This window comes from Meriones unguiculatus (assembly GCF_030254825.1).
Source record: "Meriones unguiculatus strain TT.TT164.6M chromosome 13 unlocalized genomic scaffold, Bangor_MerUng_6.1 Chr13_unordered_Scaffold_28, whole genome shotgun sequence".
Lineage (NCBI taxonomy): Eukaryota > Metazoa > Chordata > Mammalia > Rodentia > Muridae > Meriones > Meriones unguiculatus.
This window is the reverse complement of record NW_026843644.1, coordinates 11,888,526-11,902,053: the sequence shown is the minus strand read 5'-3', so window position 1 is coordinate 11,902,053 and position 13,528 is coordinate 11,888,526. Positions and strand designations below refer to the sequence as shown.

At 40.7% G+C, this 13,528-nt stretch overlaps 1 pseudogene; it reads right to left on the bottom strand.

The window, feature by feature from the left end:
- Positions 1-921: 921 nt before the first annotated feature.
- Positions 922-4,114, bottom strand: LOC132650602 (small ribosomal subunit protein uS2-like; annotated as a pseudogene).
- Between the last annotated feature and the right edge of the window lie 9,414 nt (positions 4,115-13,528).

Here is a 13,528-nt window from a genome sequence, read left to right as displayed (position 1 = left end):
ACATTTTTTTCGAAGTACCTGGGACTGCAGTGGTCACAGTGGTACTGAGAGGCTTCTGTTTGGTAAACAGGCCTTGGCTACATAATTTGCAGAGTCCAGTGCAAAACAAAAGTGAAGGATCCCTTGTTCAAAAGTTAAAGATTTCAAAAGCTTTAGCAGAACATTAGAACAAATGTGGGCTCCTCTGAGTGCAGATCCCTAGCACCTGAACAGGGTGTGTTTCCACAAAGCTGACTCTGTTGGTGCAGTGTGTGTGCATGCTGGAGTGGAGAAGGGGGTGTGGTTGCTGGGAATTGAACTCAGGACCCTTAGAAAAGTAGCTAGTGTTTTTAACCTCTGAGCCATCTCTCTGGCCCTTATTTTTTTTTCTTATTTTTTTCTTTTGTTTTTTATGTCTATGAGTTCTCTACATGCATATACACCTGCATGCCAGAGGAGGGCATCAGATCCCAGTATAGGTAGTTGTGAACCACCATGTGGTTGCCAGGAATTGAACTCAGGTCCTCTGGAAGTACAGCCAGTTCCACTAGCCTCCAAGCCATCTCTCCAGCCCCAATATTCTGCTTTTGTTGTTTGGTATTCTGGAGATGACAATGGAACCAAGAACCACCTTGTGCATGCTTAGCACATGATTTACCACTGAGTTACATGCCCCAGCCTCAAAACAATCTCTGCTTGTTGTAGTCTTGTCATTATTGTTGAGATGTTCTCACTACATAGCCCAAGCTCACCATCCTTCTGCCCCAACCTCCTGAGAGCCAGGATTATAGAAGTGTACCATTACACCTAACACTCAAAACTATTGTTTGTAAAATGTGTGTGTGTGTGTTTGTGTGTGTGTGTGTGTGTGCATATTTTCAGCTTTTAGGAACTTTATTTTCCTTCCACCTTTTCTGTTTGCACAGGTTTCTGCAGAGGAGCTCAGGACCACTCAGGGGTGGCTCCAACCCAATCAGTGGCCTTTGCTGTGGTAGCTGCTGACAAGTCCTCAGTGTCTGGCTAGCCACTCTAGTCTTCAGTTGGGAATGCTGGATGGGTTCTGAGGGCACCTGCATACCCTCAGACCAGTCTGTCACCTCGGGATGAGCGACAGTGAACTCAGGAGCTGGCACAGTCCATTCACCCTGGAATTCCTCCTTGGTCATGGCCTTTTCATCAGCAGCCTGCTACTCTTTCTCAGTCTCTTCTGGGTCTATGTAGAAGTAAAGATCAAGCATAATAACCTCCCATGACTGCTCACAGGAGATAGTGCCATGCATGAGGAGTGCTTCCTGGGCCAGCATCCACCACATCAGGCCCACTGAGTGAACTCCCTTGTTGTTGCATGGATGGCAATATCAACATAGTGCAGAGAATCTGTGTTGCACTGGGCATTGGTGAGTAGGTTGACCTAAGCGGCCTCTGTGAGGGGCTGGTTTCAGCCCTGAGATCAGTTACCACTAGAAGCCATGGCTCCCTGAAAGCTGCTTGTATCTGGTTAGTGAAAGTCCCATGTGTGAAGGGGGCAGCAATTGGAGTGGCTACAGTGGCAGTGGCAAACTTCAGCACAGCTTGCTCACCAGTGTTCCTGGAGGCAATGACACTGCCATCAGCAAGGTTCTCAATGGCAACAATAGCCTGAGCTGCAAGCAACAGGTCCTTTTCAGATTTATGATGTAGATACCATCACTTTCCTTTTGTAGATGCATTGCTCCATCTGAAAGTCAAGGTTCCTGCCACCTAACTAGGTTCCTGTGGCAAGGCATTTGAGGACATCCTCCTACTTGATCTGCAGGACATCAAGGGCTCAGAACATTGTGTAAGTTTCCCCTTTAAGTTATGCTGGGAATCAAGAACAAGACCATATGGACCCATCCACAGGCAGTGCATAAAAGTGTGTGTATGTTTAAATTTTTGTAATCTTACTATTAAGTTTATAGAACAAAAAGATCTTTGAGATAAGTGTACACTAAATCATTTCTATCCTATTTTCAAACCACTTGTCTTAGTTACTTTTCTATCACTATGCTACAATATCATGACCAAAGCAGCTTATAGAAGAAACAGTTGTTTGGGTACTTAGAGTTTCAGATTATAAGTCCATGAATATCATGGCAGGGACCATAGTGGCAGACAGTAATGGCAGGCAGAGCACCAGAGAGAACAGTGGTTAAGAGCTTACATCCTGATCTATAAGTATGAGGCAAAGAGCTAACTGAGAATGGTGTGGAATTTTAAAACCTCAGAGCCGACCCACAGTGACACACCTCTTCAAAAAGATCACACTTACTAATTTTTCCAAAATTGTTCCACCAATGGGAAACCAGATTTTCAAACATATGAGATAGTAGAGGTCATTTTCATTCAAACAATTACACTCCTCAATAGCTTCCTATGTAGCCAAGAATTAAGATAAAAGATTTGAATGTCCCAAAGCATCTCAGGCACTCAGATTCTTGTGCTGTTTTGTTGTTGCTGCTGCTGTTTTGTTTTTGAGACCGAGTTTCATATAGTCCAGGATGACCTTCATTCCTGACCTTCCTGATGCTCCATTTACAGGCATGTGTCACCACACTTGTTTTATGATCTTTTTTGTTTTGTTTTGTTTGTTTGGTTGGTTGGTTGGTTGTAGTTTTGCTTTGCTTTTCATGACAGGATTTTTCTATGTAGCTGTGCCTGGACTAGACTAGCTCTGTTGACCAGGATGGCCTCGAAATCACTGAGATCCAGTGTATGTCACCACGCCTGCTGACCTCTTTTTTTTTTTTTGACGGGGTATTTTTATCTTTTGTGTAGATGAGTGATAAGAATATTTTACTTGTATGTGTAGAAGTGTACCACATGTGTGCCTTATATCCCAGGAGGCCATATGGCATCAAATTCCCTGTAACAGAAGCTAAAGAAGATTGTGAGCCACCATGGACATGCTAGGAACTCTGCAAAAAAAAGTACAGAATGTTTTGCTTTGTTCTAAGATTTATTATGTATACAATGTTGTGTTTTCATATACACCTGCATGCCAGAAGACGGCGACAGATTTCATTATAGATGGTTGTGAGCCACCATGTGGTTGTTGGGAATTGAACTCATGACAAAAAGCAGCCAGTCCTCTTAAGGAATCCCTCCAGCCTCACAGAAAATACAGAAAAATACAGAAAGTATTTTTCATCACTAAGCCATCTCTTCAGCCCCTCTGGCTTCCTCTTTAATCTTTGTTATTTCTTTTTGGGAACCACTGTTTTACCAGATGCTCTGATATTTAAGTCTCAGCAGAAAGACTGCTTTTTCCAGGCCTTCACTGGAGTTAGTGAAGAATTTCCAAGTCTAGCTTCTTTTATTTGAGACAGCATGTGGGTTACCTTGTCAAAATCACACCACTTGTTTCACCCCCTTGTGAATTTAACTCATTGTACTAAAGTGCTTTAACTCTGGCTTAAAAGGAGTCTGAAATAAAGCAAGGCATCTAGCTTCCAGTAGAGCCTCTCAGAAAGGTCCCATGTGTTGTCTGTTGGTTTATTAATTTCAATCCTCACTCCTGAACCAAGAACAGTTCGACTCTGCTGGTGGGCTCCAGCAATTACTATTATTATTGTTGTTGTTATTATTACTTTCTTCCCATTTATATTCCAAACAAATTCACATTCTTTCATTTTCCCTATGAAACTAAAATGTTCTCAACTCTGGGCCATTGAATACATATATTCTTTATCCCTTCTGGGGTGTTAGATCCCTCTTTCTCTTCTTTAGGTTTCATATTGGATTTTATAGTGATGTATATATTTCTATGCATGGTCTATAGGATTGCTTATGGTGGATTACCCCACAAGAATGTAAGCTTATAGAGAAAGAATGGTGTTTGCATAAATCATTTTCTGTGTGTTCAGAATTTAGCACAGTACTGGGTATCTAATTCACAAACAGTAACTATATGCAGAAGGACAAATAACCTTTTAAATAGTAAATGCCTTGAACAAAGTCTTCATAATCTGATAGTAATACAGAATTCCCACCTAAAGGATGGGAGCATGTAGCATTTTATTTGTTAATGCCAGCCATTGTGCCATCTGTAAAAAACATTTCCTGAAGTCTTTTTATCTTGTTCTGTGACTGGTGTTACTAGGACAGCCAACTCCATGCTTGTTGCCTTATCTGTGTTCTCTTTCATTTATCCCATAGCAAATTACTTCCTTTAAGCTTTGGTGAGGATTAGCATCTGGCTTTATCATATGCAAAGACTATCTGTATCTACCTGTTTTGTACAGAAGCTAGAAATGCAGCTCGGAGGTAGAACATTTGCTTCATATGTACGAGGTAAAGAAGGAGGAGGAGGAGAAAGAAAAGGAACAGGAGAAGCAAAGCATTGCTTTTCTTCATGCGGATGCTCTGCATTAAATACAGGGGTTAAGAGTCTATCTTTCTCAGCCTTCCAAACAAGATAGAAATTACAGATACAGCAACAATGCTATTTATTTTGTGTTAGTTTTTAACCTGTTTCCTCTCCTGACATTCACTGTTTACCTGCTTTATACATAGTTGGTTTTATGTACATGTTCATTTTCTGGGAAGAATCTATGTTTTCATTAGGTTTTATGAGAGGTCAGGTCCTCAGAAAATGTCCTGGGCTTTGCAACCTGCCATACCTATCCCTAGGAGAGCATATATGCAAAGCTGATTATGTCCTCTTTGTACATCATTTGATGTTATGACTTCAGGATGCATCTTGAACCTTGTTTTCAACAAAATGTTGTAAACATGCCCTAAGCTTAACAGGCATTTTGTGCCTAATGAAAAAAAAATCATCATAAAATTTCTTGTTTGAAAAGAGCATCTGAGATAATTATACAAAGCACTCAGTTACTTTCACTTTGGTCATTAACATTATTAGTACTATTCATTGTTTTTCATTAGATTTCTAGAGACCCAAGTATGATGACCCGCTTGTAAGGAACTGTGTACACACTATTAACTAAGAAAATAAAACCGCACATTCAAAACAAGCAAAACCTCCAAATATTGATAAGAATTAGTTTTGGATTTAGGGGCCAAAAATAATTCAATTGAAAAGTGAGGAAGACATTGAAACACCATTATTCAACAAGCTTTTAGAGTAAATATTTATGTATATGCATGTAAATATGATGAAAGGATGTACACATAAACACAACTTAAGAATTCTTAAGTGGAACTTAGTTAAGCAGGATTTTTTTCCTTTCTGTTTTCTTGCCAGGAAATTTTTGAACATGTTCCTCCCCTCCCCTTCCCTTTCATTCCTTCCTTACTCAGTGTGAATTTACAAACATTTCTCTTGAATGGATGCAATTCTGTGAAAGCATTGCCCAAAGAACCCCTTTGGGCAACCATGTGGAAATCTGTGCTCCCACTGGAGACCAGAGGTGCCCCAGCTTGTAGTGCTGGGAGGATGGGGCAGGCAAAGTCACGTCTAGACCTTGAAACCCAAATGCATTCTAGCTAATTTTTTTTTCTTGCACTGGTGATTAAGTAAAGGAACTCATTTTTTGGGGGGAAGGGGAGATACCCAGACATGTTTAATTCCTCATTTATTCCCCCCTTATGTACTTTAGTGCTTTGGGGAGCACATTGACAAAGGTTTCTCACCCATGCAAACCACAATCATACATGTGATTTCTAAGATTTTCTAACAAAATTCTTCTAGTTGCCAGTCTGGGACCTTCAAAAAATAATTGGCTTGATTCTCAGGTGACAGTCTCTTAAGTAACAATGCAGGGAAGAGCACCCCAGCTAATAAGGCATGTGACAAGGAGTGCAGGTGAGTATTCTTGGCACAGTGCCAGTACACTGGCACAGACCCAGGAACTCGGTGGAGCCAAGCCTTCTCCTTTTGAGTTCTGTCCACTTCCTAGTTGAAGTCACCTATGGCTCAAAAAGAAGTTTGAGGGATTAGAGATGTAGCACAGTTGATAAGTGGTGGAGCAGAAGGATCAGAAATTCAAGGTTATCTTATAGCTGTTTAGTTTCAGGCCATGCTGGGCTACAGGGGACCCTAACCAAATAAAAATAATAGTAATAGCCACAATACATTTTGGTTAAGAGCATATTTGATGATCATTGTTCCAAGCCAGAGCTAACCTCAGGTCACCTCAGAGAAGAAGCAAAGAGGCAATGAGGTCCAGCCCAACAGGATTTTCTGCACACAGACCCTTCTCCAACTTAGCTTTCCCAGCCATCCATGGGGAAATGTGTGCTCCCACTGGAGACTAGAAGTGCCCCAGCTTGTAGTGCTGGGAGGATGGGGCAGGCAAAGTCACCATGGAGCACAGCTGTTTGGTTACCGGCCCACTGAGACCAACACATGCAAACAAAACCACAAAAGAACAACACAAGAAAAAATGTACTGGATACAGTGCGTGCAAAGAAAATGAAGAAGAAGAAAATACCAAAACTCAAAACAGTGGCCTGTCTCTCTATGGGTCCTCTATCCTGTTCCATAACTGGTGACCTACCCCAAAATCAGGCTCCACCCAACTACACCAAGTTTGGAATGGTGTCCTGCATTCAGCCAGACCAGTGAATGAAGCAGTAAAATATCTGTTGATCTCTACCAGACCAGAGTCTAAACACCAGGCAAACTCTGCCAGACCAGAGACCACAGCAGCAGCAAATCTCGGCCAGATCAGAGTCCAGAGCAGTGGCCAAGCTCTGCCAGACCCCAGGCCAGAGTAATGGCTAAGCTCTGCCAAACCAGAAACCAGAGAACATTGGCAGAGGTGCCAAGCCTGGAGCTCCACATACTGTATCCATCCCTTGGCACCTCTTCACCACTCTCACTGGAACTTGTGGAGCATGGCTCAAGCTTCTCTGAAATAGGAAAGAATCAAGTCTAGAGGGATAGAAGGATTCTGTCCCATGTCCTCAGTTAGTCCCAAAGACAAAAAAAAATTGGCAACAAGGGACAAAACAGTTAAACAAGACACAAACAGCTAGATCCAGTTGCTTGTGCAGCAGAAAAATACACAGAGCCAGAAAGCAGATTCCACCACTCCTGCAGTGGAGAAAATGAAAGTAGAATATCAGGGAATTTCTGCTGCAAGATATACCTGCATTGTCCTTGTCCAACAATCCAGAGATCACAGAAAATTGGGTACTCTACCACCCTTTCCAGATAGGAGCACAATCATCCTCTCTGAGGTCCAGAGATCACAGAAAACTCGCTGCTCAATTACCTTTACAAATGTGCCCATTTGAGGGGGGTCTGGAAAGTCTTCCAGGACCCCTCTGGCCCACAGCTGTCCAAAGCATCAGCTCTAACCTTTCTGACCACACAGATTACACATTTTGCCTCAAGCCCTGAAAAAAGAAACTACAGAAACAAAGAGACAGAAACAGACAGATACTGACAGAGTGCTTACTTACTGGCTTTTGTTCAGCTCCATGTGCCCAGGGTGTTTGGGAGACTTGGGGATCCAATATGAGAACCCATATGTTATGGCCAGCACTTAGGGTCACCAAAGATCATCAGGAGCTGGACCATATATGCAAGAGCAAAGAATTTTATTTGGGCTTAAGCTGGGTCTCTCCATCATTACCAACACAGTGGATCAGAGAGGAGAGCCCTGAGCAGCTGCATGGCAGGGTTTTGATTGAGGTTTCAGGAAGGACCAGGAAGTTCCAGTTTAACAGTTACAAGATTGGGTGACCTTCAGCAAGGGCAAGCTTTTTACAAAGTGATTGGCTAGCTAACATAACTAACATTGAGCAAGATATCTCTAGGCCTCAGGAATGTTAGGTATTTTCTGTGTCATTGAATGTTCTACTACAAGGTTAGTGGGCTGCTCAGCACAAATGCCCTACTTTGAGATAAGATACCGTCCCATCCTTGTGGTTATCCTTAGGGTGTTCCTTGGGTAGGGAATCTTATGACCTTGTTTTTGGAATTGGTGACCCATGGCCTAGTTCCTGCTGATCTTATGGTAGAGTCACTATTCTTGTGACCTTTAGGGGGCCTTTTTTAGGCCCAGTTCCTGGTGACCTTTGGTGGTGTCAGGTAGGTTCTCTCAGTTCTAAAAGATCCATTTGAATTTTGTGGGGTTTGTAAATGGTGTGCCCTGTGTCAGAGAGCACTCCAATATTAAGCTGTGATATAGAATAGTAGAATTGATGATGTAAAGAATTTACTATTCTTGAGAAATGAATGGTACCAGTTAGAATTTAACTGAGGGAAGACTGTAAAACACTCCACAGATAAGTTATATGCTAACCAGGCCTGTTAGAGATTAGGATCCCGGGATACACATGCTTGCTCACCAGGATTATCTAGAAGGCAGAGTGAGGCTTTTGTTTGTTTGTTTGTTTGTTTGTTTGTTTAATTTGTAACTTCCCAACGTGTATTTATTAATTTATGAATGTGAGTGAAAACAGACCAGATTGGTGGGTGTACAGTTTAGGTCAGATAACTTGATCCAGTGAATCTTGAATTTTGACTCTCCTATGCCCACATGTGCAATCCTCATTGACACAGTTCTGTCAGTTCAAATTTGAGACACAGGTTATGGGCTAAATCTGTGTCTGTAAGGTTACAGGTCTCGGCAGCTAATATTGTACACAGGGACAACATCAAACAGTATCATTTAATGGCTTTCCCTCTACAAGAGAATGGCCTGTGTTTTTTCAAAGTGTGTTTTTCAACTAAGAGGTTAAGAGCACTGGCTGCTCTTCCAGAGGTCACAAGTTCAGTTCCCAGCAACCACATGGTGGCTCACAACCATGTATAATGAGATCTTGTGCTCTCTTCTGGTGTGCAAGTGTACATGCATGCAGAACACTGTATACATACTAAATAAAGAAATCTTTTAAAAAGTCAGTTATTGGGGTTAGGGATTTAGCTCAGTGGTAGAGAGCTTGCCTAGCAAGCACAAGTCCCTGGGTTCTGTCCTCAGCTCTGGGAAAAAAAGCCAGTTATTGGTATTGTTAAATTTTATTTTGCTAATGCATCATTGCTCTAGTCTCTTGTTAGTTAATATTCTCTGATAATCCCCAGTCATTAAGAATTTCATTCATTTTTTTCTCTACTGCTTTGCTATTTGTTTTTCTTTAAAGCAATGTCTCCTGTAGATCAGCCTTCCACATGTTATGTAGTTTAGACTTTATTTGAACACTGAATGCAACCTGTACTGCCAGTGCCTAGAACATAGTCCTGCAACTGTTTTCAGGTGGGCCCTGGCTGGTCAGTGTGAAGTAAAAGAGACCAGTGAATGAGTGTCCACTCATATTCCTGCTTTTGTTTGTTTGTTTTTGAGGTGGGCAATTACAAATAAAGAGGGACCTGTGTAAGAATTGAGTTCACTGACCTACTTTGCAGCTGGTGTATTTACAACACAAAAAGGGAGGAGAAGGAGGGAAGATGGCAATGAGTCAGGTAATCAATTTTAGACAGTCAGTAAAAGTGAAAACTGGACATTTCAGAGGATTCACAGACAACAATATCAACTATATGGATTAGGAGCTGAGCTTTTTTCTGGAAAGCAAATTTCTATAGTTGAACCAGTTAAAACAACACAGAAGTTCTGGAGAAACTGATGTGGTAGTGCCTAACAGGTATGTTTCCCCCCCCCCGTTTGAAAATGCACAACCTAAGAGAAAAGGTGTGAGTAATAATTGATATTCCCTAACACATAACTGAAGTCCCAGAAGAATATTGGACCATAAGGCAATTTTAAACTTTTAAAAATTATTTTTGAGATTACAATGAAATAGTTTCAACCTCCTAATTTCTCTCTACTCTTATGTCTCAAAAGCTGGGATGAATGGTTGAGGTGCCTACTTAACAAATCAAAGCAGATGTGACTGTCAGGTCCTCCCAGCACCTCTCAGTCCTTACCTTTTACAAGGTATGAGTATCATACCCAGATCTCTAGCCCAGAATTTGAGCTGCCTTCCTCCCAGCTTTCCTTCCTTATGTATTCCAACTGTGTTGGTTACCTGGTCTTTTTCATTTACATCTACTCTCTTGTATTTTGGTCTGGTTCTCCACTCCCCTTTCTCCTCTCTTCTCACATCTCTCAGGGTAATGTCAACCCTAGAGTGTCCCAGAAGTTCCTGTGTCTGACTATGTTCTCTCTTCTACCTATAATAAACTTTCTACTCCAACATACCTAGCAATAGCCACATTCTTTTTCTTTTATTTTTCATTTTCATTGAGCTCTCAATAACTACTCCTTGCTTTCAAGTTAATGGCTACTTATTTCTTTAATAGTTGTTACTGTTTGGCTTTGACTGAAGTTTGGCTGAAGGACTTCTCATCTATGAGGTAGAGATGACTGCACTGCACACTGAGTATGTAATGGAATGTGCAACATAAATGACCTGTATCTTGGAAGATAAACAGGTGCCCTGGGAGAGTGGAAGATTGTATTTTAAAAAATTTCCAAGATGAGGGTGTTGCAGGATATTTGATCCCAGTGTGATCCCTTAGATTGTTAACTGTAAAATGCTATGCTTTGTTTGGTCTGGTTGAGCCCTAACATAAACCTTAAGTCCAAGAACTTTCTGTTTATCGTAAACAGGTGATTATGGTGTAGTTCCGTCAGCCCTAGAATATACCTTTAATACAAAAGCTCTCTGTGCACAGGATTTAATAATGTTAACCCTAGGTCAAGAGGAAAAGCAAGAAACCAGCTGACAGGGATTAAAGAGTAAGTGGAAGTTTCAGCTGAAATGCATTTAAGACAGAGTGTAAAAGTAGAAGGAGTTTTAGATTGGTAGCTTTTAGGCTTTTTTGAGCTTTGAGCTAGAAAGCCTTTGGCCTTGGGTTCTTTTGGCCTATCCCCCCCCCCGAGCTGTCATCTAAACTGGTGAGCTTTTGGAGCTTTTTCCTCTTAGATGTGAGGTGAGTAGCAGGGTCAGATGTGTGCTTTATCTGACTTACTGAACTAGCAGGTTTTCTCCCCAGTACCTAGCTCCTGGGTCTGTATTGGTAAACTCAAACAATTGGGATTTTCTTTTTTTTTATAACAACACTAGGGTTCTGTGAGACCCTAGGGGTTGGGGCAAAGCTAGAATACCTCTGCTATCTGCATCATTTGATCTTTGATCAACTGGTAGAAGAGCTACTACTGTCCTGAGACTCAGCTGTATTGTCCAAGCTAATGAGGGAGTCTGCATGGGACTAGGAGTCAGGAACAACAGTAGGAGGTAGCTTATGGGTTTGTTCTGGGATTGTCCTCTGATGTAGCTGCAGGGAACTGTGAATGAGAGCAGAGCCCATGCCATGGTGAGTGTGGGGCCATTGTTCCCAGGCCAGGCAGAGCAGGTCTGCTGAGCTATTACAGCCTGATATGCTTTGACCGAGATGGGCTGTGGTTCAGACTCTGGTTTTGTTGTTTTCCATGTGGTGACCTCAGCAGAGATCCTTGTCCTCTGACCCTTCTTGAGTGTTGACTGTCCAAGGAGGAGGGGACCCTGTGGCTTGGGCAATAGAAAGTTGTGGTGCTTATGGTATCACTATCTAGTGTGCACACCCAGGCATTGCTTTTGATGTGCATTGGATAGATAGATTAGAAAACTGAAAGTCTCATTTCTAGAAATGCCTCATGCTATATTCCACACATGGTTTTGTGTAACAAATTTTATAAATAGTTTTGAAACTGGTAAAAAAAAAAAGTGGTGGTGGTCATCATTAAGCAACACTTGCTTATTTTTTTTTTAATTTATTTTTCACCTTTCAACTACCACTGGGCACAATGATGTGATTCAGGGAAATTCAATTTCTGGGTTCAAAAGGATTTTCTGAGATGCAAAATTTTGTCAGTGTCAGGTGTGCCTGGTTTTAGGTAAGTGAATAGGGCAGATTACACATCTTGTGACATAATCCATGCTGCAAGAAACAGATACTAAATTATTCTTCAACTTTTTTTGTGTGTGAGTGTTGGCAAGGCTGGGCTGTGCCTAAACTCACAAGTGGACATGAGGGACTGCAAGACATAACCCAGGTTTATGATCACCTCCATTTTCCAAGAGACTTTCAGAGCAAAAGGACTCTCTGTAAAGGAGGTTAGTAGTAGGTGGGGGGTCAGAAATATAACAGTTTAGGTGTCATTTTATGTTTGTCTTGTAACAATTGTGGAATCTGTGTTTAATTAATTTGTATTAGTTAGAAATAAAAGGTATCTCTGGTCCAGTGCACATTTTTCATACTAGAGTTTCCTTATGTCTTTTCATGTAAACTTGACTATATTTTAGGCTTATGTTTTTGGCTTTTTCTCTTACCCCCTCATTCTTTCACAAACACTGTACACATTCTTGATTATTGAAGTTTGTGGTAAGTACAGAAGTCACATCATGCCAGATTATGAGATTTGTGACAATAGAATCATCCCTTATTTTTCTGTTTTCCTTTGTTTCTTACCAGGTGGCTTTTCTGATATGAGATAGAGTTTTGGATTGTTCTTTAGCAATCACATAAATACAATTTGCACTATGTCTATAGAATGCAGAAGAGATAACATGAAGGTGAGTTATACTATTTGGCCAGTTTACTCCTCTTTTGACATTTTCTTTTGGTGATCTGTCATTTTCTTCAGAAATTTCATGTTTCTAGTGGTCTCCATATTCTTTAGCTGTATGATTTTATTCTCCTGAAAAGATTAAATCAAAACCCTGCCCCATCCCTAATTCAGGGGTGAAGATTATACCTTTTTAGGCATGTGATATTTTTTATAGGGCAAAATGTTTTTTTGGAAATAGAAAAAGTATAATATCTCAATTAAAGTTAAAAAATCTGTGAACGTTTACAAATATACCTTAAAGTGTATTTATTTCTAGGTAATAAAGGGCATTCACTTTCATTTTCAGCCTGCCTTTTACAAGCAGCTTTTAAATAAAATCACTGTAAATCCTATGTGCCTGCCTCTGCCCCCCAGGTAGTATGTAAAAGGCATGTGGCTCCCAAATGCTGGGATTAGGGCTATGAACCACCAACACCCTGTCATTGTAACTCCTGAATTTAGAAAACAACTAATTAATAGAGAACTGCTTGTCTCTGCTGGGATTAAAGGCACTGTCTATCACCACACTGCTCAAATATGTTATATTCACTCCAAATTATTCCAACTCAAACAAGTTTATACCTTTCAATTTACTTAAAACATTTTAAACCTCTTAACTGTTTTTAATATGAAACAACAAAAGTATCTTTTTTATTTAAGAAGACAACACTAGTCTTGATAATTTTTTTTTTGATTCAATGACCAAGCTGTCTGATGAACAGTTACCTCTGCTTATTCGGGAAATCTCTACTATTCAAATCTAATCATTATCAATTTTGATAGGATCCACCATTTTTTTCCTGTGGAAACATTCGGTTTTACCAGTGAAGACACAGTTCAGTAGTTTCTCACTGTCTACTCCTTTTAGTTATTTTTACTTCTTTTTGTTCTAGAGTATTTAGGTGTGCTGTTAAGTTGCTACTAAGAGATCTTTCTGACTATTTTTTTCTGAATGTGCTCAGTGGTATGAACTGTCTTCCGATCAACACTTCCATTGTGTATTATGAGTTTTGATATGTTGTGTATTC